The sequence below is a fragment of the Lissotriton vulgaris genome, chromosome 4_1 (assembly GCF_964263255.1).
Source record: "Lissotriton vulgaris chromosome 4_1, aLisVul1.2, whole genome shotgun sequence".
Taxonomy (NCBI): Eukaryota; Metazoa; Chordata; class Amphibia; order Caudata; family Salamandridae; genus Lissotriton; species Lissotriton vulgaris.
In genome coordinates, this window is record NC_141691.1 from 2,068,079,219 (window position 1) to 2,068,103,757 (window position 24,539).

The 24,539-nt window shown below is 48.1% G+C and overlaps 1 pseudogene across 1 annotated transcript in view; it reads left to right on the forward strand.

Annotated features, from left to right (window-relative positions):
* Window positions 1-24,539, forward strand: part of LOC147725019 (uncharacterized) — an 88,354-nt pseudogene that overhangs the window by 46,173 nt on the left and 17,642 nt on the right. The window lies entirely within an intron of this gene.

Sequence of the window (24,539 nt, forward strand, 5' to 3'; positions counted from 1 at the left end):
GGATACACTGTCCCAGTTTTGATACCTCGTCATCTGTGACGCCTGTGAGTGACTAATGCTCTTTAAAGACTGGAGAACTTAAACAACTCTACAGGCGCGAGTCCTAATTCAGAAGGGACATCACACGAACGCCTGCACATGTGCTCAATGTCACTGTTTTTAATTGTTCTGAGGAAGACCCCAAACTGAGGCTCCACCCGCCCTTACCCTGGGGGTCGAAACGTCGACAACATCATCAACACATACACGCCCTATGAAAATTTGCTAAGCTTAGCTCCCGTGTATAGTGTGTTTCTAGGGAACAACTGTGATCTGTAACAGGACTGGAAATGCTCTGTGAATAAGACAGAATTGTTTATAGGACACAATTCCTTTTCTTTGTCCCTTATTCTTTTCCAAACACACCCTACCCTCCTTCAAATTTCCTTTCTTCTCTGACAATCACCGAGCACTAATTGAAGAACTGTACGTAATTTACCATGTATTGTATGAATATGAAATATAATATATGTGAGACTATAAGAAATCATTGCGGAAAGCTGAATTAAATTCAGTCTAAATGATACTTACTTTGAGTGTGTACCTTTATATTTGAGTAATGGAATGTCTAATTGTTTTGTAATCGACCACCCTTTTTTTATAACTTTGTACTGACCCAGGTCGATGAGGTAAGGGTTTACCCCATTATTACCCACCACTTCAAAGTAGTAGAGCAGAAGAGTCAGGTTACGTACTTGGTGGGCGTCCAGTCCTCTCGGAACCCCCTCCGGGTCCTTCACGTGAACCGCCTCAAGCCTCACTTCGTGCGGACGGAGTTGAGCTTACTCCTGGCCATAGACGACGGGGCAGAAGAGATAATGGAGCCTCTCCCTGACCTCCTGTGTGCCAAAGAGAAGGATGGCTCCGTGGAGGGAGTGAACCTCTCATCCTCCCTCACACCCCAGCAACGCGAGGACTGTCGCCAGCTCTTGGGGCAGTTCTCAGACCTGTTCTCTCTTGTCCCCAAAGTCACAGACTGGTGTGTCCACGACGTGGACACCGGAGACAGCCCGCCAGTGCAACACCGAGCCTACCGTGTCCCCGACCAAGTCCGGACCTGCATCCAGGCCGAGGTCTCGAAGATGTTAGCTCTAGGGGTGATCAAACCCTCAGACAGTCCCTGGGCCAGCCCGGTGGTACTGGTCCCGAAAGTGGCTGCCCCTGGTGTCGTCCCCGAACTAAGGTTCTGGGTGGACTACCGGGGGCTCAATGCAGTCACCCGAGCCGATGCTGACCCTAGTCCCCGCGCAGATGAGCTCATTGACCGTCTCGGGTCCGCTCATTTCCTCAGCACCTTCGATTTGACCTGCGGATACTGGCAAATTGCGCTCAAAGAAGGAGCCAAGGAGCGGTCCGCCTTCTCCACACCGGTAGGGCACTATCACTTCCGAGTGATGCCCTTCGGAATGAAAAATGCCCCGGCCACCTTTCAGAGACTGATAAATCGAGTCCTGGCCGGGCTGGAAGAGTTCAGCGCCGCATATCTGGACGATATCGCGGTATTCAGTTCCGAATGGAGTGAGCACCTCCAGCACTTCCGGAGGGTGCTGATGGCCCTGCGCCAGGCAGGCCTCACAGTGAAAGCCAGCAAGTGCCCGATTGGGCAGGGATCGGTGATCTACCTGGGGCACCAGGTCGGAAGCGGGCAGGTTGCCCCTCTCCAGCCTAAGATCGACGCCATCTTGGCCTGGGAACCACCCACCACCCAAACGGAGGTCCGAGCCTTTCTGGGCCTCACCGGTTACTACCGGCGGTTCATCAGAAGTTACTGCAGCCTCGTAGGTCCCCTCACAGAACTAACGTCCAAAAAGCAGCCCAAGAAGGTGCAGTGGACCCCGCCTGCCAGGAGGCTTTCGACGCCCTGAAAACAGCTATGTGTACTGCCCCCGTGCTCCAAGCCCCCGACTACTCCAAAGAGTTTGTGGTGCAAACCGATGCTTCAGAGCATGGCATTGGAGAAGTCCTATCCCAGCTCAATGAGAAAGGCCTGGATCAGCCCGTAGCCTTCATCAGCCAAAGGTTACTGCCCTGAGAGCAAAGATGGAGCACCATCGAACGCGAGGCGTTCGCCGTAGTCTGGGCCCTAAAGAAACTGCGGCCCTACCTCTTCGGAACGCACTTCAGAGTCCAGACAGATCACCGACCCTTACGTTGGCTCATGCAGGTGACAGGAGAGAACCCCAAACTGCTGCGATGGTCAATCTCCCTCCAGGGGATGGACTTCACAGTAGAACATCGTCCTGGTACTGACCACGCCAACGCTGACGGCCTCTCCAGATTCTTCCGCCTCAGCGAAGAGAACCCCCAAGAGGATGGGTAGTTCTCTCCGACCTTCAGCTGGGGGGAACGCGTGTTAGACCCGGCCTCGTGGTGTGGTCCTCCCTGACCCGTAGCGACCCAACCCTGACCCGTATACCCCACCAGGCCCCTGATTAGCACGGTCTACCTGACCCCCCTCCACACATGACCCCACACAGAACCCTGAGTTGCCTCCGTCCTTCCCTCCATCTTCCCGACACCGGACACCCTTCCAAACTCCATTGGCCACGCGGCCTCCGGTGACCATGCCCTGCATCTAAGATGGCCGCCTCGGCCCCAGCGCGACCCAGGCCTAATCGCGCCATGCTCAGCTGGGGGGTGGAGAGCTCCCTGTGAGCCAGAGAGGGAGGAGTAGTTTCTATCACACCTCTGGCCTCCTCTCGAGAGATGGGTTTCGATTGCCCTCCGGCCTCCCTGAGGGCAGGCTCCACGCCTGCTGTGTGTCTGGGATCCCTCCAGACCCCGACTTGACAAGATCAAAGGGCCGCGTGGCAGGAAATCCCAACAAGCGACCCCCAGGGCTAAGACCCCTGCCTGCGAGGACTCCGGACATCAAAGAGGAGTCGACCTATCACAAGGGGTGCTCTGGGACTATCAGGCAGATTGAATCCTGGAACTAAGAGAGCCCTGCTGACGTGGTCGCGGCTGAACGAACGTCATCGAAGAAACAACTGGAACCTTGGTGAGCCCTGCAGACATCGTTGCGGCTCCACCTGGCAGAGACGGACTTCTGCCCTGAATCACCTGAGTCCTGCAGACATCGTCGTGGCTCCACCTGGCAGAGACGGACTTCTGCCTGCATCACCTGAGCCCTGCAGACATCGTCGCGGCTCCCCCTGGTAGAGACGGACTTCTGCCTGCATCATCTGAGCCCTGCTGACGTGGTCGAGGCTCCCCTCGCAACCTTGAGAACTCTGAGCCCTGCTGATCGAATCGCGGCTCCTTGAAGACCGTAAGTCCTCCGACATCCTTGCTCAAGCCCTGCAGACTTGGTCGCGGCTCAGAGACTATTCTGGTCCGGCTGGACCCCAAAGATCCTACTGTATCCCCCGGCTCGAGGATTGAGAGCTGTGCACCGCATACGCACCTTCATTGACCCCTATCTTAAGACTGTCCCGCTACCCCTACCCCTACCGAGACTCTATGAGCCCTTGCTCTACTTGTACATACGAATCTTGCGGATCATAAAGATCCAGATATTTCTAGATAAAGAATACGTTGTCAGAATCTACGGTGTGGTGTCTCTTTGTTGAGTGGTGCTACCTCAGCGCTTACAATCCTAGATACGAGACCCTGCCCAAGAGGGTCTCCACTCGGCTGCATTTCCTAGGAGAGGTGGGTCGCAGGGTGGTCAGGTACAAATTCTGTCCGTCCCCGAGACCGCCCCTTCTAACAGTGTATTATCATAAACACCACTGTGTATCATAATCAAATACATGGTGTGTATTAGTTTCTTTATGCCACTCACCCATTTGTAGTGGTGATAGCACTTCACCCCACCTGGCTGCAGCTCAGGTTAGTAGGAGCATCGCTCTAAGTTTAGAATTAGACACAAAAAGACAATTCATTGATCTCATAATTACGATAGATTTAACGCTAAACCACAGGCGCCCAAAATGACAATAAACTACTCGTCATTTGTAGATGTCATGTCGCCTGTCATGATCCACACGAGCAAAGAAAGATACTCTTATTGCTGACAATTTAACTGATTTTGGCAAACTGGATTAGACATTCTGCCACCATCTAACAGACGGTGAAATCGGGAAGGTCGCCATATCTCACTGTCTAAGCATAGTCTCTGCCATATATATAAATATATGTAAAATAGTATTGTGCTAGTACCGGGAATGAAAGGGTGATAAATGCTGTGTATTCAAAGTAAAGGCACAAGTTTTCGTTTTGTCGGCCGCGCTCAGACAGAAGAGGAAAACAATGCGCTCGACCAACAACTCTGGCCACTACGAACCCGTTGCATCTCAATGGGCCGGCTCTAGTTCTGTACCGTATTGAGCCGGCCACGTCACGCCAGCCAAAATCAAACAAACCCTAGTTGTCAGGGCATAACTACAACAGCGCCCCTTTCTCGTTAGGTCGACCTTCTATAGGGTTACGTACCTATCCGTCGGTGTCTCCGCACAGTCGTCTGTGCTGTCTGGGGAGGCACCGAATCGTAGGCAGACTCCATTTTCAAAGGCAAACGGAAATGGTCCCGAGCACGTGATTGAGGTCACCTGACTCGTAAGCATGCTGGGAGTTGTAGTTTAGTGTGCCGGCCGATGTGTACAGCTAGTTGATTGTTCTCGATGTTAAAGATCTATAATTACAATGAACAGCGTTCGTCCATTGTGAACGGCCCGACTTAATGTTATGACCGCCAATTGTGTGATAACCCGTAGGAGTTTCTCAGATATAATCTATCGCCGGACATCACAACGTAATAATTGTAGTTGGACCCAATAACAAGCCTCGCTGTTAAATATTGTAGAACGATTTGTTAAACAAAATCCAGTACATTTTGTAAGTACATTTTTTAAGGAGTGATGTAGAAAAACCCAAACCAACATATTGCACCACTAGGTTTAAACACCCGATGTAAAAGCTCTACTATATAGCGATGGTTAAAGTATTCTTTGGGGGGGGTACAGTTAGTCATCGGGCTTTTTTATGTGGTCACTGCAGTTAAATCCAGTAGAGAAAGTCGTTCTTAGTTTTTTTTAAAAAGACTATAAAACAAAGTCCAGTGTATTAATTAGAGAATATTTGAAGGAAGAATTATCAAGGTAGTGTTTTCATATGATGCAATCTGTGCATCTAACTTAAATCATGACTTTACTCTAGTGCCTTCAACATATCAGGCTATTCTCTTGGAATCTACCCGAGTATATAGACTTATTGGGTCTAGACACTCAGAGGGACATCCACGGTATTGGTTCATTGAGTCCCTCTTTATCACTGTTGAGTTTGTAGACCCACTTCTGCTCCTTTTTAAATAGAAATTTGCCAACGTCCGGACAGATTTCTGGTATTGCGGGTTTTTCAAGAACAGTCCAGTAGAAATCATTTGGACCGTGTCCGACCTCAAGGAAATGTGATGTTAACCTGGTTGCTTGCTTCCGACAGCGCACCGTGCTCTTATGTTCAAGTATTCTTGTTTTCATTTTTCTTGTTGTCATGCCCACATATCGTTTCTCGCATGGGCAGACAATTAGATAAATTAAATTCTCACTATTACAATTCGTGAAACTGCGTTGTTCCCAGGGCCTAGTGGTACCTATATCCACAGTTGTTGATTTGTGTGTTTGTGGACATACTGAGCACATGCCACATGGTTGATGGCCCTGTACTGGTTTTGACATCCACCAATCCATATCTATTATCTCTTAAAATTTGGAAGCGATATATAGACAATATTTTGGTAGTATGGCGAGGGACTGAAGGAGAATTGCTGTTGTTCCACCAATGGTTAAATACACGCAACCCATACGTGAAATTTACTGTAGAGTACAGTAGGACTGAACTGGCATTTTTTTTTTTTTGAAAACCTTTATTGATACTTCAACCAGTTACAAGTATGGGCCTACAACCACCAGGGCTGGCCGCTAATCAATATCATTTCAATCAAGCAATTAGAACCAGACTCGGCCTTCCGGGAGGCGAATACAGCACGACTTCAATTAAAACTGGCAGCATAGCATACTATACGAATAGCAGGATAATAAATGTTCCATTTTATAATATAAGATAGAAGGGTCAGGTGCCTTACAATATCACAAAGGTGCATAAAGGGCGGGCAAAACAGTAGGAAGTCCACAGTTAGGTCGATATCATTCAAAACAGTCGCTCTGAGGCATACGATTCAGGATCAACAAGCATACAATTAATTTCGCACCAGTAGAGCGCCCGCCCGATGGTACTGAAGTATAGGCACAGATAAAAAGTCGACAATTGACGATGGAATAGACCCACTACGCTGACCCGAAAAAGAAGAAACAAAAGAAAAGGCGAAGAAAGATAAGAAGAAAAAAGGCCATAGAAACAAATAGTAAAAACAAAATTCCCCCCCCTCCAACCCCCCACCCTGCACCCCTGCAGATGACCACGGCCTACCCCCCTAGCAGCGTGCCTGTCGCCCCGTAAATGAACCCGAAATATAGAAGAACAAAGGGAAAAAAAGAAAAGGGAAAGAAAGAAGGGACTAAAACCCTGCCCAAAAAGGGGATATGGAGGAGGGCTGTGTCATACGCATTCCCGGACTCTCCCCCCCGCCTTTAACGAAGAATCCCCCGCAATGTTAACACAATCAAGCAGACCACAATAAAACAGTACATCAGAGGAAACCAGAAATCCCGCCCCGGACTCCGGTAAACCAAATAAAGCAATCCCGTTACCGATAAATCAATATTGTGAAACCTCAAACAACAGTCTTAGCCTTGACCCCGTCGATCAAATTTGCTGATCTCCTCCGATAAAGAGCGCCCCACCGTAAAATTGTCAAAGGTCAAACAGAAGTTGTCGAGACATAGTCTATTAGTCGAAGAAAGGATGGCAAGTCCCAAAGTAGACGCTCGAGTCCAACGATGCCCCTTCCGGACTATAAGACCAGGCACTATCCCATCCGCCATCTTGATGGACCAGCTGGGAAGGGGGTGCGACACAGTCCCACACAGATCACTATTACGAGCAAACGTCTCCAAATCGGGAAAAGCAGTGAAATGTTCCGCCAATTGCAGTTCCAAAGATTCTGACTTTGTAGGTGCATCGCCAATCTCCACATGTTCGAACCGTTCCACTTCTGTAGGGGCATAGAAAGCTCCAAGCACCGGGTCAAATGGCATCGCTGGGGTAGCAATAGGGAAAGGAACAGGCCACCGGGTCTCGGGCAGCAAGATAGAGTCCGGTCCCGATCCTCTAAGTCTGTCCACCGCCAACATCAGATTCCAGGCCTGGGTCTTCATAGTTGCCTGAAGTGCCTCAAGGGCCGCCATCACTGACCGCAATGACGGGCCGCAATGGACCCGCTCTGCCGGGTTTCGCATAGCATCAAGCATATTGACCCCCACGGAGAGGCGCCTTCCCCGGGGTAAGATTAGGCGGAGCAGGAATGAACCACGAGGGACCGATCGTCAGTAGGCGTTAGTGCGCACCAAGTCTCTGATCCAACGACACCGGCGCTACGAACGCCAGGCCCCCGGGTCTCGGACCCCCACACACACCACCTCGGGCATCACTCGTCTCCGCACCTCCGGTACAGTTCCAGGCAGCAATTCGGCAGCAAATCAATCATAAAGATGTCGGAAGTTCCGTGGACCGGACCCTGCCGCTCTCCCCAGTCCGCTGTTGTTCAACTAGGACCCGGCTAGACCAAAACTTGAGACCAGACTTCCAGACTGGGCTAGGCCTCAAATTAAACCTCGACATAACTCCACTCCACCATGTCGGAAAATCCTCGGGATTGCGCCATCAGTTCGCAGAGTAGTTCATGCACCCGGGTATGGGGCGAGAAACCAGGGTATACAACAGGATCTTCGAGCGAGAGACGGGGGTCAGCGGAGCCGGGAAGCTATGCGACCATCTTGATTGCTGTCGTAGCTCCTCTTCCCTGAACTGGCATTTCTTGACCTTAAGATCTTAGTCACTCCAAATGGTCTAGAATCAGAACTTTATCGCAAACCTATGGCCAGGAATGCTCTCCTGAACTACGAAAGTTGCCACCCAGGGCTCTGAGGAATAATCTACCTTTTGGTCAATTTCTCAGGGTCCTTAGAAATTGTTCCAATAAAGAGGCATTCAATTGACATGCAAAGAATTTGGAAGAACAACTGTGCGAAAAGGGATACCCTGAGAAAATCATTTGCCAGTCAAAGAAGAGGGCGTCTAACAATCATCGAGAGGCGCTCTTAGAAATAACTCCACCAAAAGAAAAGTCCAGCCGTATCACATTTGTGAATACTTTCAATATCAGATCCAACCAGGCCCAAAAGATCATTCGAAGACATTGGTCGATATTGAACACAAGTGGAGATAACATACCATTGCCCATCTTTGCTTTTAAAAGAGGACAGAGTTTGGACCAGTCAAACACGACCAGATGTCCCAAAGTGACATTGTGTTTCTATGAGCTATAAAGTGTTTATTCTTTAAAAATTTGTATCTCTGGTTCCCACTAGCAATAGCCCATTTATCAACATTTATCAACATTTGGGGCCAGATGTAGGTCGCCCAATACCGGTCGGTAACAGACGAAATTACCGAATTTCGTCCGTTACCGACCGGTATTAGGCTACTGAGATGTAGGTGGCCTAAATTGCAAATTCGGTAAATATAGAATAGCTTAGAAAATGCAAATCTGTGCATTTTCAACTGTGCCATCTGGCAGACATACATGCCCTTAGGGCATAATGTGTGCCACATCTGCACACAAGCACGATTCAGCGGTGCAACAGGGTGTCAAAGTGACACCCTGGCACCCTTGAATGTTTTCCCCATTTTACCGAATCGGTGTTTACCGATTCGGTATTTGCCATTCATTCCAATGGGCCCCCAGGCCCATAGGAATTACTGGCAATTACTGAATCGGTAAATACCGATTCGGTAATACTTACTGAATATTTACCTACATTGCATTTACCGATTCTAAAATACCGAATTAGTAAAATTTGGTATTTTAGATTCGGTAAATTTCAATTACCTACATCTAACCCTTGGTGATCAGCAGTGTGGATGAGGACTTCTGTTTAAAGGTACACCTTTCAATGTAGTGAATTTTGATTTAAAAAATCCTCTATATTGCCTTAGAACAAAACATTTGAGTTTTGATCTTTTTGAATTTGGACTAACCCGATTTAAAATTTAGATTTTTCCAAACCTTTTCGAAATCTGGTTGCTTGTGTTGTGACCCAAAACTAGGGAACCATGGAGCTAGACCTGGTTAAACTTATCAAACTCCCAGTGGTTCACCTTAGGGTTCAGTATAAGGAGAGGGGGCTGCCTGCTACTGATAGGATTAGAAAGCCAGAGTTTGTAGAGACCCTGCTGATCTTGGCAGTGACTCATCTAGGTGAGATCAATGATAATTCCTCCATTGCTTCTAGCACCCAATTGGTGGGAGGACGTCTGGGTCCCCCAGACAGGGACCCCTGATGTCTTTAAGAGAAAGGAAGCTAGCCGTAGAATAGAAGAAATATGATTTAGCTAGGGAGCAGTGGTAGGAGAAGAAATCACGAAGAAATGGTGGCAGTGAAAATGATGAAGAGACTGAAATGTCCAGGAGTGGTGGCTTTGACCACAAGCTTCCCAAGGGTCTTGTGCCCAGTTACACAGAGGGGGATGACATTGACAAATGGCTGACTGCATTTGAGAGTGCCCTTGAGATGTAGGGGACCACCCCATGTATCAGGCTTCAATCTTGTTGGAACTTATTCCAGTAGTTGGGAGAGATAGGCTCCTCAACCTGCAGGGGGAAAAGGCAAAATTCTACTCACATGAGGCTGTGCTTAGTCAAGGAGTTTGGTCTGACTCCAGAGCAGTACAGGGTGAACTTCAGAGACACCCAGAAAGTGAGCACACGGTCCTTGGTGAACTTTTCAGACATTTCAGTGAAAGCACTAGAAGGCTTGATTGTTGGTAACAATGTGAACATATATGAGGGATTGTATACTTTGTTGTTGAGAGTACACATTTGGACTCCTTGCGCTGAAGAGACAATACACCAGTACCTAGTGGACTCTATGACAGACACATAGAGAGCTGGGGGAAAAAGCTTATGAGTGGGTAGAACCTGGGTTTTCAAACAGCACCTCGGTGTGACCAGAAGAAAGGAGGACGGGTCACTACTCAGGGTAAAAAAGGTCAAAAACTAAAGGAGTCCTCCAATGACCCACAAAAACTTGAACAAGTAAGGGGGCCCGAGCAAACCCAAATTCAAGGGGGAGGGTATCGGGGGAAAGAATGGTAGGTTATTTGATCCCTTAAAGGTGGGTAAGTGCTTTTAATGTAATCAACCAGGGCATAAAAAGGGAGGGGCTGGCTGCACAAAAGCCCCCCACTAGTGGGTCGTCCCCCGGTATGGGGGTGGATAGTACCCCAGAGAGGGGCAGGGAAATGGCAGAGGCAACCTTAGTGTCCCTGGGTGGGGTGAATATTGTAACCTGGCTGCCTTTCCTCCAAACATGGATAAGTACAGGCAGATGCCTAAAGTTAATGAGACTGAGGTTGAGGCTCTAAGAGACAAAGGGGCTAGTGCGACTATGGTCGTGGAGAAGCTGGTGCCTCTGAGAGGTTGCGACCTGGCGAGTTTCACCAGGTGACCAATGCAGACAGCACTAGCAAACTCCACTCTATAGCTGTGGTGGATTTGCAATGGGGAGGTGTGACAGGCCCTATGAAGCTAGCTGTGTCTTCTTTACTCCTAATCCAGTGTTTACTGTGCAATGATCTCAAAGCATCTGAGTGGTCAGAGGTAGAGAGAGGGCTCTATATGAGAATATTGTATGTGCTGTGACTAGGTCACAGACTATCCAGAAGGGAAATCTGGGATCCTTAGACCGTGGAACAATGGGCCAAGCATTCCAGGATTAGGGTACTGGTTCTGGTGAGCTAGCCCAGGGAACTCCATAGGCGCAGGAGGAATCTAACCCTGTTGGGGAGGATCTGACCTCTGAGGAAGGGATTCCATCCCTGCCAGATCTGTCATACTTGCCAGAAGTGACTGGAGCCTGTGGACCTTCCAGAGAGGAGAGTTGTCATGGACAGAAAGACTGTCCCAACCTTGAACGCTTGAGGCGGATTGCCTCTAAGCAAGAGGAGTGGGATTTCACCAAATCTACTGGGAAGATGGGCTGCTTTATACTGAGGTCAGAAACCTCAAGGAAGGGGCCACCCGAAGGTTGATGGTGCCCCAGAAGTACAAAGAGTTCATCCTGGCCATGGGACATGATATCCCCTTTGCAGGACATTTGGGACAGACTAAGACATAGTACCAGGTGCTGAACCATTTCTACTGGCCCCATATGCTTGAGGGAGTAAAGGAGTTCTGCAGCTCCTGTGTAACCTGTCAGGCCAGTGGTAAGGAAGGGGGCAAGACCAATGCTTACTCGATATCACGGGCAGTGGTTGGGACTCCCTGTGAGAGGGTGTGGATTGACATCGTTTTTTGAAGAAATATGTTTTTATTATTTTGATAGAACAACAAAATGCTCAGCAGGTACATCTCGATTATTGTTCATGGATTAAAAGAAGTTAAATTTACAATTAGCAAGGATACAGAGTTTGCGCCATTATGCTCCTTCTTCACGGACCCTGTAATATCTTCTACCTCTTGTGTTAGGTATCACTTGGGTCCCTCAACTGGGTGTGGATCTAGAGTAATGGGCCCTTCGCCTACGCTCCTTTTTATATGCAATCTAGTACATCTATGTCCCCCTCCTCTATCTCTAGGTTGTAATAGCTCAGCCATAGCTGCCAAACTTTCTGAAACTTTATCGGGCACACCCTTGCTTCATATACCGTTTTTTCTGCACACATATACATATCCATGCCGGTCCGCCACTCTTTCGTGGTGGGAAGTTCTGATCTCCCCCAGTACCTAGCTATATCACGCTTCGCCACTACAAGGCCTAAGTTACTCAGCAGAAGCTGGTATCTAGGGATGTCAACGTCCGTGTGGATGCATAGCAGAATATATTTAGGGTCCATCGGGATTTTTGTGTGTAGTATGTTATTCAAATCTTGCACTATCTGTGTCCTGTATCTCTTTATTGGTTGGCACTTCCATAGAGTGTGGATGAAAGATCTGCGTTCTATTTTGCACCACAAGCAATCCGGCATCTGCGCTCTGCCCATTGCATGTAATTTTGCCCTATCGTAATACACCCTGTGCAAAATTTTAAACTGTACCAGCCTTAACGGAGCTTGATCGCCACCTCTCTGGTGTGCATTAGGGCTGTCTCCCAGTCTATGTCCTCCAATGGGCCTACTAGGCCCTCCCATTTTCCTCAAAGTGTTAAAAGAGTATCAGGCATATTACTTAATAAGGTTTTATAAGTCCAGGAGATTTCTTTCTCTGTTATCTCTTCCTGTAGTTAACGGCCTTCTAATGGGGTATATTCAGGGAGATCCGCAATGTCGGAGTTTTGTGCTTGCCACGCGTGTCTGAGTTAAATATATTTATAATTATGTATAAAACGCATTAGTATCTGCATTAATTGCCGGAAACGTAACCCACGAGTAGAAAAGCTCAAACAGGTGTGCTGTGTCTGCACTCACAACAAAAACCACTGCCGTGCCTTCCAAGGCAACGTTGAAACCCTGCAAATGATTGCGTACAGCCAAACAACTGGGCTGCGTGATATCAACGGCCATAATGCCACAGAAAGCAAAAAGAACAATGCAATGTAATATAGCACAACTGGGTAGTAATTCAATAGAAACCGTTTATAAATTATCAATCTTGAAAAGACATATTTAACAATAGGTAGGTTTATCTGTTACCACTGTCAACCGGAAGCAATAGTGAGGGGGTAGTGGACTGATATAAGCACTACTCAAGGGTCTCACAATGAGACCACAACGTTAGGTGTGCCATGTCGCAAGGATTCTGCTCCTACACAGAACTGTGCACAGAGACACAGGACCTCAGTGAATTGTGGTGTACCAAATAACTCACCTTAGTACCTAGAAAGCATCAGTGTCACATTAGCTCTTCGTCCTATAGCAAAGGAAACAATGATTAGACAACCCAGAACATGCGACTTAGATTATATTCAGGAATGTTGGGAAGCAAGAACACTATTTTGTTATTCTCTCATACCAGTCCACAACAGGAGTAACAAGCATTTGCAATGCAATAGGTCTCGCATTAGGAAAGTTTGAGCTATTGGTATTGTAAATGACATATTTTTTATTCATGTTTAGTTTTTGAAAATAAGGAAATTAATAGCTTTGTCATTTACAATGCCAATTGTTATAACTTTCGCAAATGTGACTCCTATAGCATTTGTAATGCAATATGTGTTGTATTTACGTGACTTACATGTATTGATATTACAAATAACAATATGGTGAGTGAGGGTGAGAGGGTGAGGTGGTGTGAGGGCGAGTGAGGGTGTGTGAGGGTGAGGGTGTGTGAGGGTGACCGGGTTGAGGGTGACAGGGTGTGAGGGTGAGAGGGTGTGTGAGGGTGGGTGAGAGGGTGTGTGAGGGTGAGGGTGTAAGGGGTGTGGGTGTGTGAGGGTAAGTGTGAGGGTGTGTGAGTGTGAGGGGGTGTGAGGGGTTGTGAGGGTGAGGGGGTGTGAGGGTGAGGGTGAGTGAGGGGGTGTGAGGGTAAGTGAGGGTGAGAGGGTAAGTGAGGGTGAGAGGGTGAGGGCATGTGAGGATGTGTGAGGGGATTTGAGGGTGAGAGGGTGTGTGAGGGTGGGAGGGTGTGTGGGGTGGGAGGGTGTCTGAGGGTGGGAGGGGGTGTGAGGGTGAGAGGGTGTGTGAGGGTGAGAGGGTGTGGGGGTGTGAGGGTGATGGGGTGTGAGTGTGAGGGGGTGTGAGAGGGTAAGGGTGAGGGGGCAGGAGGGGATGTGAGGGTGAGGGGTTGTGGGGTGTGAAGGGGTGTGTGAGGGTGAGGGGGTGTGAGTGAGGGTGAGTGGAGGTGTGTGTGAGTGTGAGGGGTTGTGTCAGGGTGTGAGTGTGAGGGGGTCCGAGGGTGTGTGGGGGTGTGAGGGTGTGTGGGGGTGTGAGGATGAGAGGGTGTGTGGGGGTATGATGGGGTGAGAGGGTGTGTGAGGGTGAAATGGTGTGTTAGGGTGAGGCGGGAGAGGGTGTGTGAGGGTAAGGGTGAGGGGGTAAGGGATGTGAAGGTGTGTGTGAGGGTGTGGGGGTGTGAGGGTGAGGGTGTGTGAGGAGGTGTGAGGGTGTGTGGGGTGTGAGGTGGTGTGAAGGTGAGGGGGTGTGAGGGTGAGGGTGAGGGTGGGTGAGAGGGTGGGTGAGGGTGTGTGAGGGGAGGGTGGGTGAGAGAGTGAGTGAGGGGGTGTGAGGATGAGGGTGTGTGAGGGGAGGGGGTGTGAGGGTGAGGAGGTATGGGGTGAGTTGTGATGGTGTGAGGGTGAGGAGGTGTGATGGTGAGGAGGTGTGATGGTGAGGGGGTGTGAGGGTGTGGGGATGTGAGGGTGAGAGTGTTGTGAGGGGGAGGGTTGTGAGGGTGAGGGTTGTGAGGGTGAGGGGGGAAGGGGAGTGAGGGTGTGTGAGGCTGAGAGGGTGTGAGTGTGTGTGAGGGTGAGGAGATGTGAGGGTCCGAAGTAAATGGTGGCAGGGCAGACATCATAAGACAGAGAATAGAGACTGCGTGGATAAGTTTCAGAATCATGAGGGGCAGGGGCAGCACAGTCTGCGAGGGATCAATGTGTCTAGAGGCAAAGCATAGCGGATGAAGCATTGCAGCTAGCAAGTCGAGTGTTTTCAAGCTGTGTCCCTAGAGAGATGGCAACACAGCAACAGCATTTGAGGAGCAAGGCTACTGTAAACAAGCACGTAGGCTTTCACTTTCGTCCAGAAAAAAAACCGAGAAAGGTGCAGAGAAAGCCGAACAAAACACTGCTTCCCCGCGAAATGGATGCAAAAAAAAAAAAAGCTCTCGGCATTTCTGCGGCAGGGGGCAGAAATGCCGAAAAGCCAAAAAAACAGCATTCAAGGATCGACTCGACAACAACGCCCACAACAGCAAGGAACTTTTCAACATCGTCAAGGAATTTTCCAACCCCTCGGCCAACTCCAACGACATCACCCCCTCTCAAACTCTCTGCGACTCCCTAGCCTCTTTTTCCACAACAAGATTGCTGACATCCACAACAGCTTTGACAACCAACCCGGAAGCCAACCCACCCTACCATCAGCTGACTATCTTCCCCCCGTTAACACCCTCAACGCCTGGAACCCAATCACCACTGAGGACACCATCCGCCTGATAAATTCCATCCACTCTGGATCCCCCACAGACCCATGCCCTCACCACATCTTCAACAAAGCAGACTCCGTCATAGCTCCGCACCTCCGAGACGTCATCAACTGCTCCTTCAACTCCGCTACCTTCCCAGAAGACTGGAAACACGCTGAACTCACCGCCCTTCTGAAAAAACCTACAGCAGACCCCACCGAACTCAAAAACTACCGCCCCATCTCGCTTCTTCCATTCCCGGCCAAAGTCATCGAGAAAGCTGTCAACAACCAGCTCGCCGCCTTCCTTGAGGCCAACAAATCCCTCGACTCCTCACAATCTGGCTTCCGAGCAAAGCACAGCACTGAGACCGCCCTCATCGCAGCAACAGACGACATTCGAACTCTACTGGACAATGGAGACACAGTCGCCCTCATCCTCCTCGACCTCTCCGCAGCCTTCGACACAGTCTGCCACAGCACCCTTTTACAGCGCCTCAGAAACATCGGAATCCAAGGAAAGGCACTGGAATGGATCACCTCGTTCCTCTCCGGAAGAACCCAGAGAGTCCGCCTCCCACCATTCAAGTCCGAGGCCTCTGAAATCATCTGCGGCGTACCACAAGGATCCTCACTCAGCCCCACCCTCTTCAACGTATACATGAGCCCCCTCGCGACCATCGCCCGCCAACACAACCTCAACATCATCTCTTACGCGGATGACACTCAACTGATCCTTTCTCTCACCAAGGACCCCAGCACCGCCAAAACTAACCTACACGAAGGAATGAAAGAAGTCGCCGAATGGATGAAACAAAGCCGTCTGAAACTGAACTCAGACAAAACAGAAGTCCTCATCTTAGGTAAATCCCCCTCTGCATGGGACGACTCCTGGTGGCCGGAAGCCCTCGGAAAAGCACCCATCCCGACAGACCACGCACGGAACCTTGGCGTCATCCTGGACTCTTCACTTTCAATGAACAGACAAGTCAGCGCCGTATCCTCATCCTGCTTCAACATCCTTCGCATGCTCAGAAAAACATTTCGCTGGATCCCCACCGAAACAAGGAAAACAGTCACCCATGCTCTGGTCACGAGCCGACTGGACTACGGAAACACCCTCTACGCAGGTACCACCGCCACACTACAGAAGAAACTACAACGAATACAAAACGCCTCAGCCAGGCTCATATTAGACATCCCACGCAACGAACACATCTCTGGTCACCTTAAAGACCTCCACTGGCTACCCGTCAATAAGAGGATTACTTTCCGACTGCTTACCCACGCACACAAATCACTCTACGACATCGGACCAGATTGCCTCAACTCTCGACTGTCCTTCTACACCCCCTCCCGCCAACTTCGATCTTCCAGCCAAGCATTCGCCACTGTCCCTCGCATCAACAAAACCACCATGGGAGGCAGATCCTTCTCATACCTGGCTGCCAAAACATGGAACTCACTCCCCGCTTACCTTCGCCTCACCCAGAATCACCTAGCGTTCAGAAAACAACTTAAAACGTGGATATTTGACAAATAATCCCCCTCCCCTCCCCAAGCGCCTTGAAACCCTCTGGGTATGTAGTGCGCTATATAAATTTTATGACTTGACTTGACTTGACATTTCTTTGATGTCTGATGGGGGCGGGGGAGAGGCTCGGGAGCGGATTCCTTTAAAGTCTGATGCCGAGGCTCAGACCAATGGTGGTGTGGGAGCAGCTTCCTTTGAAGTCTGATGCCGAGGCCGATGGTGTTTGATGTCCACGCGCCTGGCTCATACGCCTGCCTCACACGAATTGTACGCGATCCGCAGGCTAGGTAGACTTTTCTAACTGCTTACTATAATCTCGCCTATTCAATAGAATAGTCAAGACCTTAAAAGGGGGGATGCAAGCATCAAGAAAGCCTCAATACTTACAAATTGAGTTAATAAAAAGCCATGGGATGATGCCTAAAGAGCACAAAGTATGCAGAGAAAGGAAAAGGGAGTGCAAGCAGAGCCGCATAAGTAACACCGAGTTTTAAGTGTCCAAGCACATGCAACTAATGAAAACAGGGCAGGGGGAGAAAGGAGGGGTGATTAAAAGCAAAAGTTTGAGTGTCTACCATTTATTGCAGCGTTATACTGCTACGTGTACTTTGTATACCTTTGTAACCTGCACAGATGTCACTTTTTCCTCCTATAATTGTACCGTTTGCTACCTCTTGTATTTTGTTTGCTCACAATTGTCACTTTTGCCTCAGGTAACTTAATGTTTGCTGTTGTACTTTGTTCACTTGTAATCTTCTCCTCATGTATCATTACTGTTCCTTTTGTGAAGCGCTCTGACACCTTCGGGTAAGTCCGCGCTATATAAAAACGCATAAATGAATAAATAAAATAAAGGTTACGAGAAGGGCTGGAGAAAAGGGGAGGGCTGCCTCTGCTTTCAGTCTCTGCACACTTCAGCAAACAAGCTGTTGCCGTTCCTCCCCACACAGCATTGGATGGAGGGAGAGGAACAGCAGAAAGAGTGGGGTGGGGTGGGGTGGAGGGAGGGAAAGAGAAGACACGCATGATGGGTATGTGCAAAAGCTTGCTGAACTCTCCCTGAACCTTCCCATAACACATCCCCAAGAAGATGAGAAACGTCTTTACGACATCCAGAAAACAGGCTATCCTGTCCAGAGGGGCAGTGGGAAGCCAGCGTTTACTATGAACACATACGCTACCCAGTGGAATGGAGGGGCGGGGCTTAGAGTCCCTCTTAGAAATCTTGTATTTAAAAGATCTCTCGGAGAGGCGGAGCAGGGCTCTGCCCTGCCACGCCCAGCCCGAGACCTAATAACAACTTCTGCCACCTGACCTGTGGGATATGCTAGGCGATGATCAGAAACAAACAAAGCTACACTTTTTCAAAATTATGATTTTGCTATGTGGAGGTCCCTGTGTCTCACTCTGTAACTGAACATGTGAGGGAGGTGACAGAACAGGCAAAAATAGAGGGGGAAGTACCACAAGAGAGAGAGGATGCTACAAAGAGTCACGAGTGGGAGGGAGGAGAGAGAGAGTGTTAGGAAGTGTCTGCATGGTGAGCAAAGTGCAGCTGTGAGATAGATATGAAAGTGTGAGGTCATAAAGACAATGATGAGGAAAGGTGATCAAGAGAGATTGGAGAGAAACGTGTGAGACCAGGGCCCGTATTACAGAACTACCCCGGGGGCGCAAAGGACATATGCACCCACTTTGTGTGCCCCCATTGGCCCTTGGTATTACAGAAGGCCTGCAGATGCTTGTGCCACATCTTTTGTAATCCAGATAGCACTTGTGCATATGATGCACCAGTACTATCTCAAGAGGTTGTGCCCTCATTTGCATGGGGGCCTGGCCCTATGCAAATGCGGAAATCTCTTTAACTCTGCACCTGCACAGTATAATGGATGTGGGCCCAGAGGTAATGAAGCAGTTAGGAGGCGCACTGACAGTGTGCCACAACAAGGTGGCATACTGTCAGTGCACCACCTGATGGCAGCAAAGTCAAGGGGGTCCTATGGACCCTCCAGACATCCCCAGCAGACAGGTACAGCCATTCACTGCACCCATCTGCAAGGGGATCTCTCTCCTGTCTTTAAGGTGCAGGCGGGTGCTGCCTGAAGGTGCAGGCGGCTGCCGCCTCCACTGTGAAACATGAAGCGGCTTTAAAGCCCCCAGGAAAGCAAGAGTTTGCAGTTACCCTAAGGGCGGTGCATTCAACCTCATAGGGTGCACTTTCCCTTTTGCGCCCTGTGCACCTGTTTGAAGGTGTGCCATCGCGCAAATAGGGAAAGTGAGCCCTATATGCAATAGGGTCCTAGGAAGAGGAGAGGGAGAGAGAAAAAGACAAGCAGGCAATGAAAAGGTGGGTGAGTAAAAAACACAAATGAGAAAGTAAGGAGAAAAGAGAGAAAGGGGGTGAAAGAGAGAGATTGAAAAGAGACAGGTAAGAAAAAGAGCAGTCAGAGAAAGGGGAAAGATGAACAGTGGATATGTGACCTTAAGATACTGAGAGGACAACAAAGACAAAACAATGTGTGTGTGATACGGAGGGAAGTAACAAAGGAAACACTAATTGTGTGTGAGAGAGCACATGAACAAGAGAGAGATACAAATGAGGCAAAAGAGTGACAGGTTAGCAAGAGCGGAAACTTGACCAGCGAAATAGTGTAACAGGACAATACAGAGTGTCAGATGATACACATGAAGAGATGTAATCGGGAGACCTACTTTAGAGAGAGAGAGAGATAGGTGTTGAAGATACAGGAAGATGAGTCAGCACAGACACAGGTTATGAGACAGGTGAAATAGACAAGGAAGAGACACAAGGTGACAAGAGTTAGTAGGCAGACAGTCGGGAGGAGTAGGACAGAAAGTGTCAGGGGACCAGAAAATAGACATGACACTAACGCTCTGCTGTTGCTATTGAGATAGCAGTATCCATTAGAAATGTATGCTTTAAAAAGGCGGGAGTATATACAGCGCTGGAAGAAAGACACACCATCTTAGAAAAGAGATGACAAAAGCGGTCCAGGATGAATAAGCAACCGTCACAAAGGCTAAATGAGTCTGTAATGTCTGATTCCCTTGGAGTACAGTACTCTCCCTCCAAAGCCTGCTAGTCTATGGGTCTATGTATCTTGTGGAATAGCCCTGCTCTTTGAGGCCTTGTGATAGTAGAGAGTGGTGGACAAGACAAGATGGGGTATGGTGTGGTACCCTAAGGTTGTGTAACGTGATGGGGCATTGGCAGAGCCAATAGGTCTCAAAAGCGAAACCTACTGGCGCTGCCAATGCTTGTTTTTGTTATGTTTTCTGGGATTTGTAGTCATGATGTTATAATGGGATAAATATGGCGATAGGCCCAGAATGGAAACCAAAAACCTGAACTGAATGAGCAACTCGACCCCCTGGGAACTCTGCAGTACCTGATCAAACAGAGGAGAAATTAAATTGCACGTAACTGCTAACAGGAGTCGAAGCCAGCCTTGCGCACTCCTGCACCGGGCAAACCGAAATTAAAGACAGCAACTTTTGATCTTCAAGAGGCCGTAGCTTTTTATTATTTCTATTTTAAATGCTAAAATCCAAAGATATTAGTGAGTAAAGACACTGCAGTTGACACAAAATTAACGTTTTATAGGAAGCAAATTGAGTGATACAACAAACGTCATCAGTCACATAAAAATCTCAGACGAAGGTTGTACACAACATGAAATCACTTGCCAACTCAGGAACACTTAAATAAATTAAAGGGATCAGAAACAGTTATGCACAAATGTAAATAGTACACATATCCTTCAGTGCAATATATGAATTTGTACAGAAAATACTCATATGCGACCAACTCCGGGTAGGGCTAAGGAACCAGACCGCCTTCAGGTGAGGTAACTCTCCAGCCAGCCCCCTACCCACATCAAAGCTAAAACCGACCCAGTTCGAAGATCACACGGGGCATGGTTAAACTTCCCCATTTTAATTTGTTCTCAACTTTCCTCCTGGCTATAAACCTATCCAAATTCACCAGGGGACAGGGTGGGTGGGAAAATCATTGAAGCCTAAGACACCCAGTTGTTAAAAAAACATCTTTTTTTAAAACTGCTGCTCTTCCCCCCCAGGAAGGTCTTTACTCTTGAGGTTAACCTTTATCCTCATAGCTGCTATTACACATTCCTCCCCAGTGCTGCGCTGTCCATTAGAACTAGTGCTGAATGGACGTTCAATGGTCGTGCGCAGCACTGGGGAGGTAGCGCTGCTGACGACCATTGGCCGTCAGCAGCACTTAAGGGGTTATGCTTGCAGCATTGGTGGGAGCATAACTGCAGCTGCACGGTGATGAAAGGGTTACTCGTCAGGACCTTTATCTTGCTGAGAACGTCACCAGCACTCTGAAAAGGAGGCTCTCTGATGCAAAGGCGAGCTCAGCTCTAACAATACCCTGGCAGTTTCAGCCTTCTCTTTGTGCCAGGCGGATTCGACTTTGCCACGGTGTTCCAGACCACACGAGCCGTCCATCACACTGCCTCACCTCACATTAACCAGGCCTATAAACTTGCCTCCTGGTTGTCTCCAGGAGACATGTCTGTGTTTTCACAGGGCTTCCAATGCAATGCGAACAGCTCTCCCCAGCGAGGAGAGGGAAACTGGATGCGCGCGCTGGCAGCCTCCGGGGACAGGAGATGTGCACATCTCCTGTCCGCGTGTGCCACCTATTGTCTCCCTTCCAGCACCAAAGCCACAGCAATAGAGTCTTCGCTAGCGAAGCGCTCCGCTGCATTCGTAGCGAGACCTAAAAAGGAGACATGGAAAGGTTAAAATGTTTATTTTAAGGACGTGCCCTTAGATGCAGTATCTGTGCTAACATAAGAAGACATGTTATTAGAAATAATGTGATCAGCATTGTTACAATTCCAGAAAACACAAAAGGAGAAATCACATTACAATGATGGTGAAAATAGATACTGTAGCGCCTAGTAAATTACCCTCCATAGCTAGGAACTATGTTTTATAAACTAAAGAAGGTCTCTTAGTCTTGTTTGGGAGACCCATTACCTCTCAGCTCAGCCAGAGTGAATCACATCAGGATCAGCAAAGGCTCTCCACAATCACTGGGAACAGAAAATCTTCCAAGTGTGTGAAATCATGGCTGCAGTGTAATAATAAAGACGCCAAGATCTCGGCGGGCCTGCAGCTGCAATTTGTTGTGTCTAAGACCGTTAGCTGATCAGTACGAACAATAGTTACTATGTTATGATAACCTTGACGGCTTCAGCACTCGCTGTGCAGACTAGGGTCACGATGTAAGTCTAGGGATGTTGAAGCTTTTCTCATGTAAAGCATTTCATGCAGCCTAACTTACAACAATTATATGTAGTCTTGTGTGCAAAAAGCGGTATAAAGGTAAAATTGTGTTTAAACTTCTAATAAGCTCATGCTAACATAACAGGGAACACAAACTAGGCTCAGGCCTCATTACAGTACTCTTAACTGGACCCGAAGCTTGGGGCTGTCTGGGCGGAAGCTTGAGCTAGGGTTTTACAAAAGGGTGAGATTCAAGACTCATATGGCAGTTCAGAAGGTTTTTACCTCTGTTCGTAAACTCTTAGGTATTGGTAGATTGAGTTTTTATACCCCAACGAGAAATAATGAGAATCTACCTAAGATTTTTAGCAACCGTTATTTGGCAACTTGGATCAAGACTGGGATAAATAAACTCGGAATCTTCTTCTTCCCTGTTGGAATTATGGGGCAGATGTAGGAGCCCTAATACCGGTCGGTAACGGCCGAATTCGGCCGTTACCGACCGGTATTTTGGATTTGGCATGTAAGGGGGCATCTTATTTACAGAATCGGTATATTTACTGATTCGGTAAGTATACAGAATCGGTAAAATACCGAATCGGTAAATTTACCGATTCTGTAAATAAGATGTAGGTGGCACTCCAAAGAGTGCCACAGGCCCTTAAGAGTCGGTATTTTAGCACACAATCCTATTGTGTGGTAAAATACCGAATTTAGGTGTGCATGCACATCTGTGCATGCACACCTGTGCCATGTGACACACAGACATGCCCTTAGGGCATGTATGTGTGCCACATGTCACACAAGCCTGTACTTGGGGTGCTAGAGGGTGTCAAAGTGACACCCCCTGCACCCTTGCAGAATTCGGTATTTACCTATTCGGTAAATACCGAATCGGTATTTCCGATTGATTGCTATGGGCTTCAAGACCCATAGGAATCAATGGGCAACACAGATTCGGTATTTACTGAATCAGTAAATACCGAATCTTACAGATTCAGTAATTTTAAATTAAAATTTACCTACATCTGCCTCCTTCTAATTTACCGATTCATAAATACCGAATCGGTAACATTCGGTATTTATGAGTCGGTAAATTAGAATTACCTACATCTAGCCCTATATCATTTAGTAATTTAAGAAGTAATTTTAGCCTTAGCCACAGAGAGTTTATTAAATATTTACATATTAGGACTTTTTAACAGGGGGAGGGCCCTCCGGTTTTTGTAAAAGTGAACTCATGGAGGAATTGATCTACAGGAACCCTCCTCAAATAGGGACTATTTAAAATATCCTCAATAGCCAGATGGCAGATGATCTGGGCAAATAATCTTGGAAATGATAAGTGAAAATAGGATCAAAACACACAATCTGATTTACTTTACATGAATCTTTAGGCCCAGTTTTTTTCAAACCTGTTTATTTTTATATCATACTCCAAATAAAATTGCCAAATGGAGGGAAGGCAAAAGCAATTGGTGACCCCTTTGCTCTGAATACGGAGAAGACTTAGTGCATATGTTTGCCATCTGTGTTCTTTCACCATTGCTGGAGGAAATGTGTGGCTGTTTTCGAGCTACTTTGTCCCTGAATTTAACCTGAAACCCCTCAGTGACATTATTATTATTTTTTTTTAAATCTTTTTTATTAAAGGTTATAATACAATCAGATCAGGACCAGTACATATCGCCTAGCCTACAACCCTGGGGCTGGCTGCGGCGGGTTAGCATCTTTGAATTATTCCTGTCACTTTTGTACACAGCCTTTAGGCCGACAACCCGGGGGTCTGGCGGCGCTCCACGCCCAATCTTCCAATAGTCAGAATGCAATTTCTGTGGTGCTACTTCAAACAGTGTCTAAACCAATCCTATAGTTAACTAAAATAAATTTTAAACTCCCCCCTCCTTCTATCCCCAACTCCCTGTGCTTACCTCTAATCCCCAGGTGTCCTCCTCTAAGTGTCCCATGACCCTGGCACGCTCATCAGTCTGATGTCCTATCTATGGTAAGTGAAGTGTTCCCTTAATAATGCGGAGAGTATATCCACCGTTCCCCTCTTGCGGTAGTCCTATGGGTTAAGTGTGGGGGGGGGGTACTTCCCCGTTATGCTTAATCTCATACTCTGCACCACTCTATCTAGTGATGTTCCTATGTCCCTATTAGGTTATGGCGTGTTCCACTTGTGCAGTGGTGGCATTCGTCCGGTCAGTTTCACCTGCCTCCCCTTCGCCCTCTCTCGCATGTCCTAGCGCGCTAGGTTACAGGTGCGTGTTGTAAAGGCTCCAGAAGTTCTTCGGTCTACTGGTGGGTGGTAATAATTCACTATAGTGTTCAGACTGAGTACACGAATACACCATGTCGTGCTCCCATCGTTTTTTTGTGGGTAGAGGGCCCCTCATCCAGCAGTGTGCGATAACTCGTCTGGCCATTAACATTCCTATGTCCA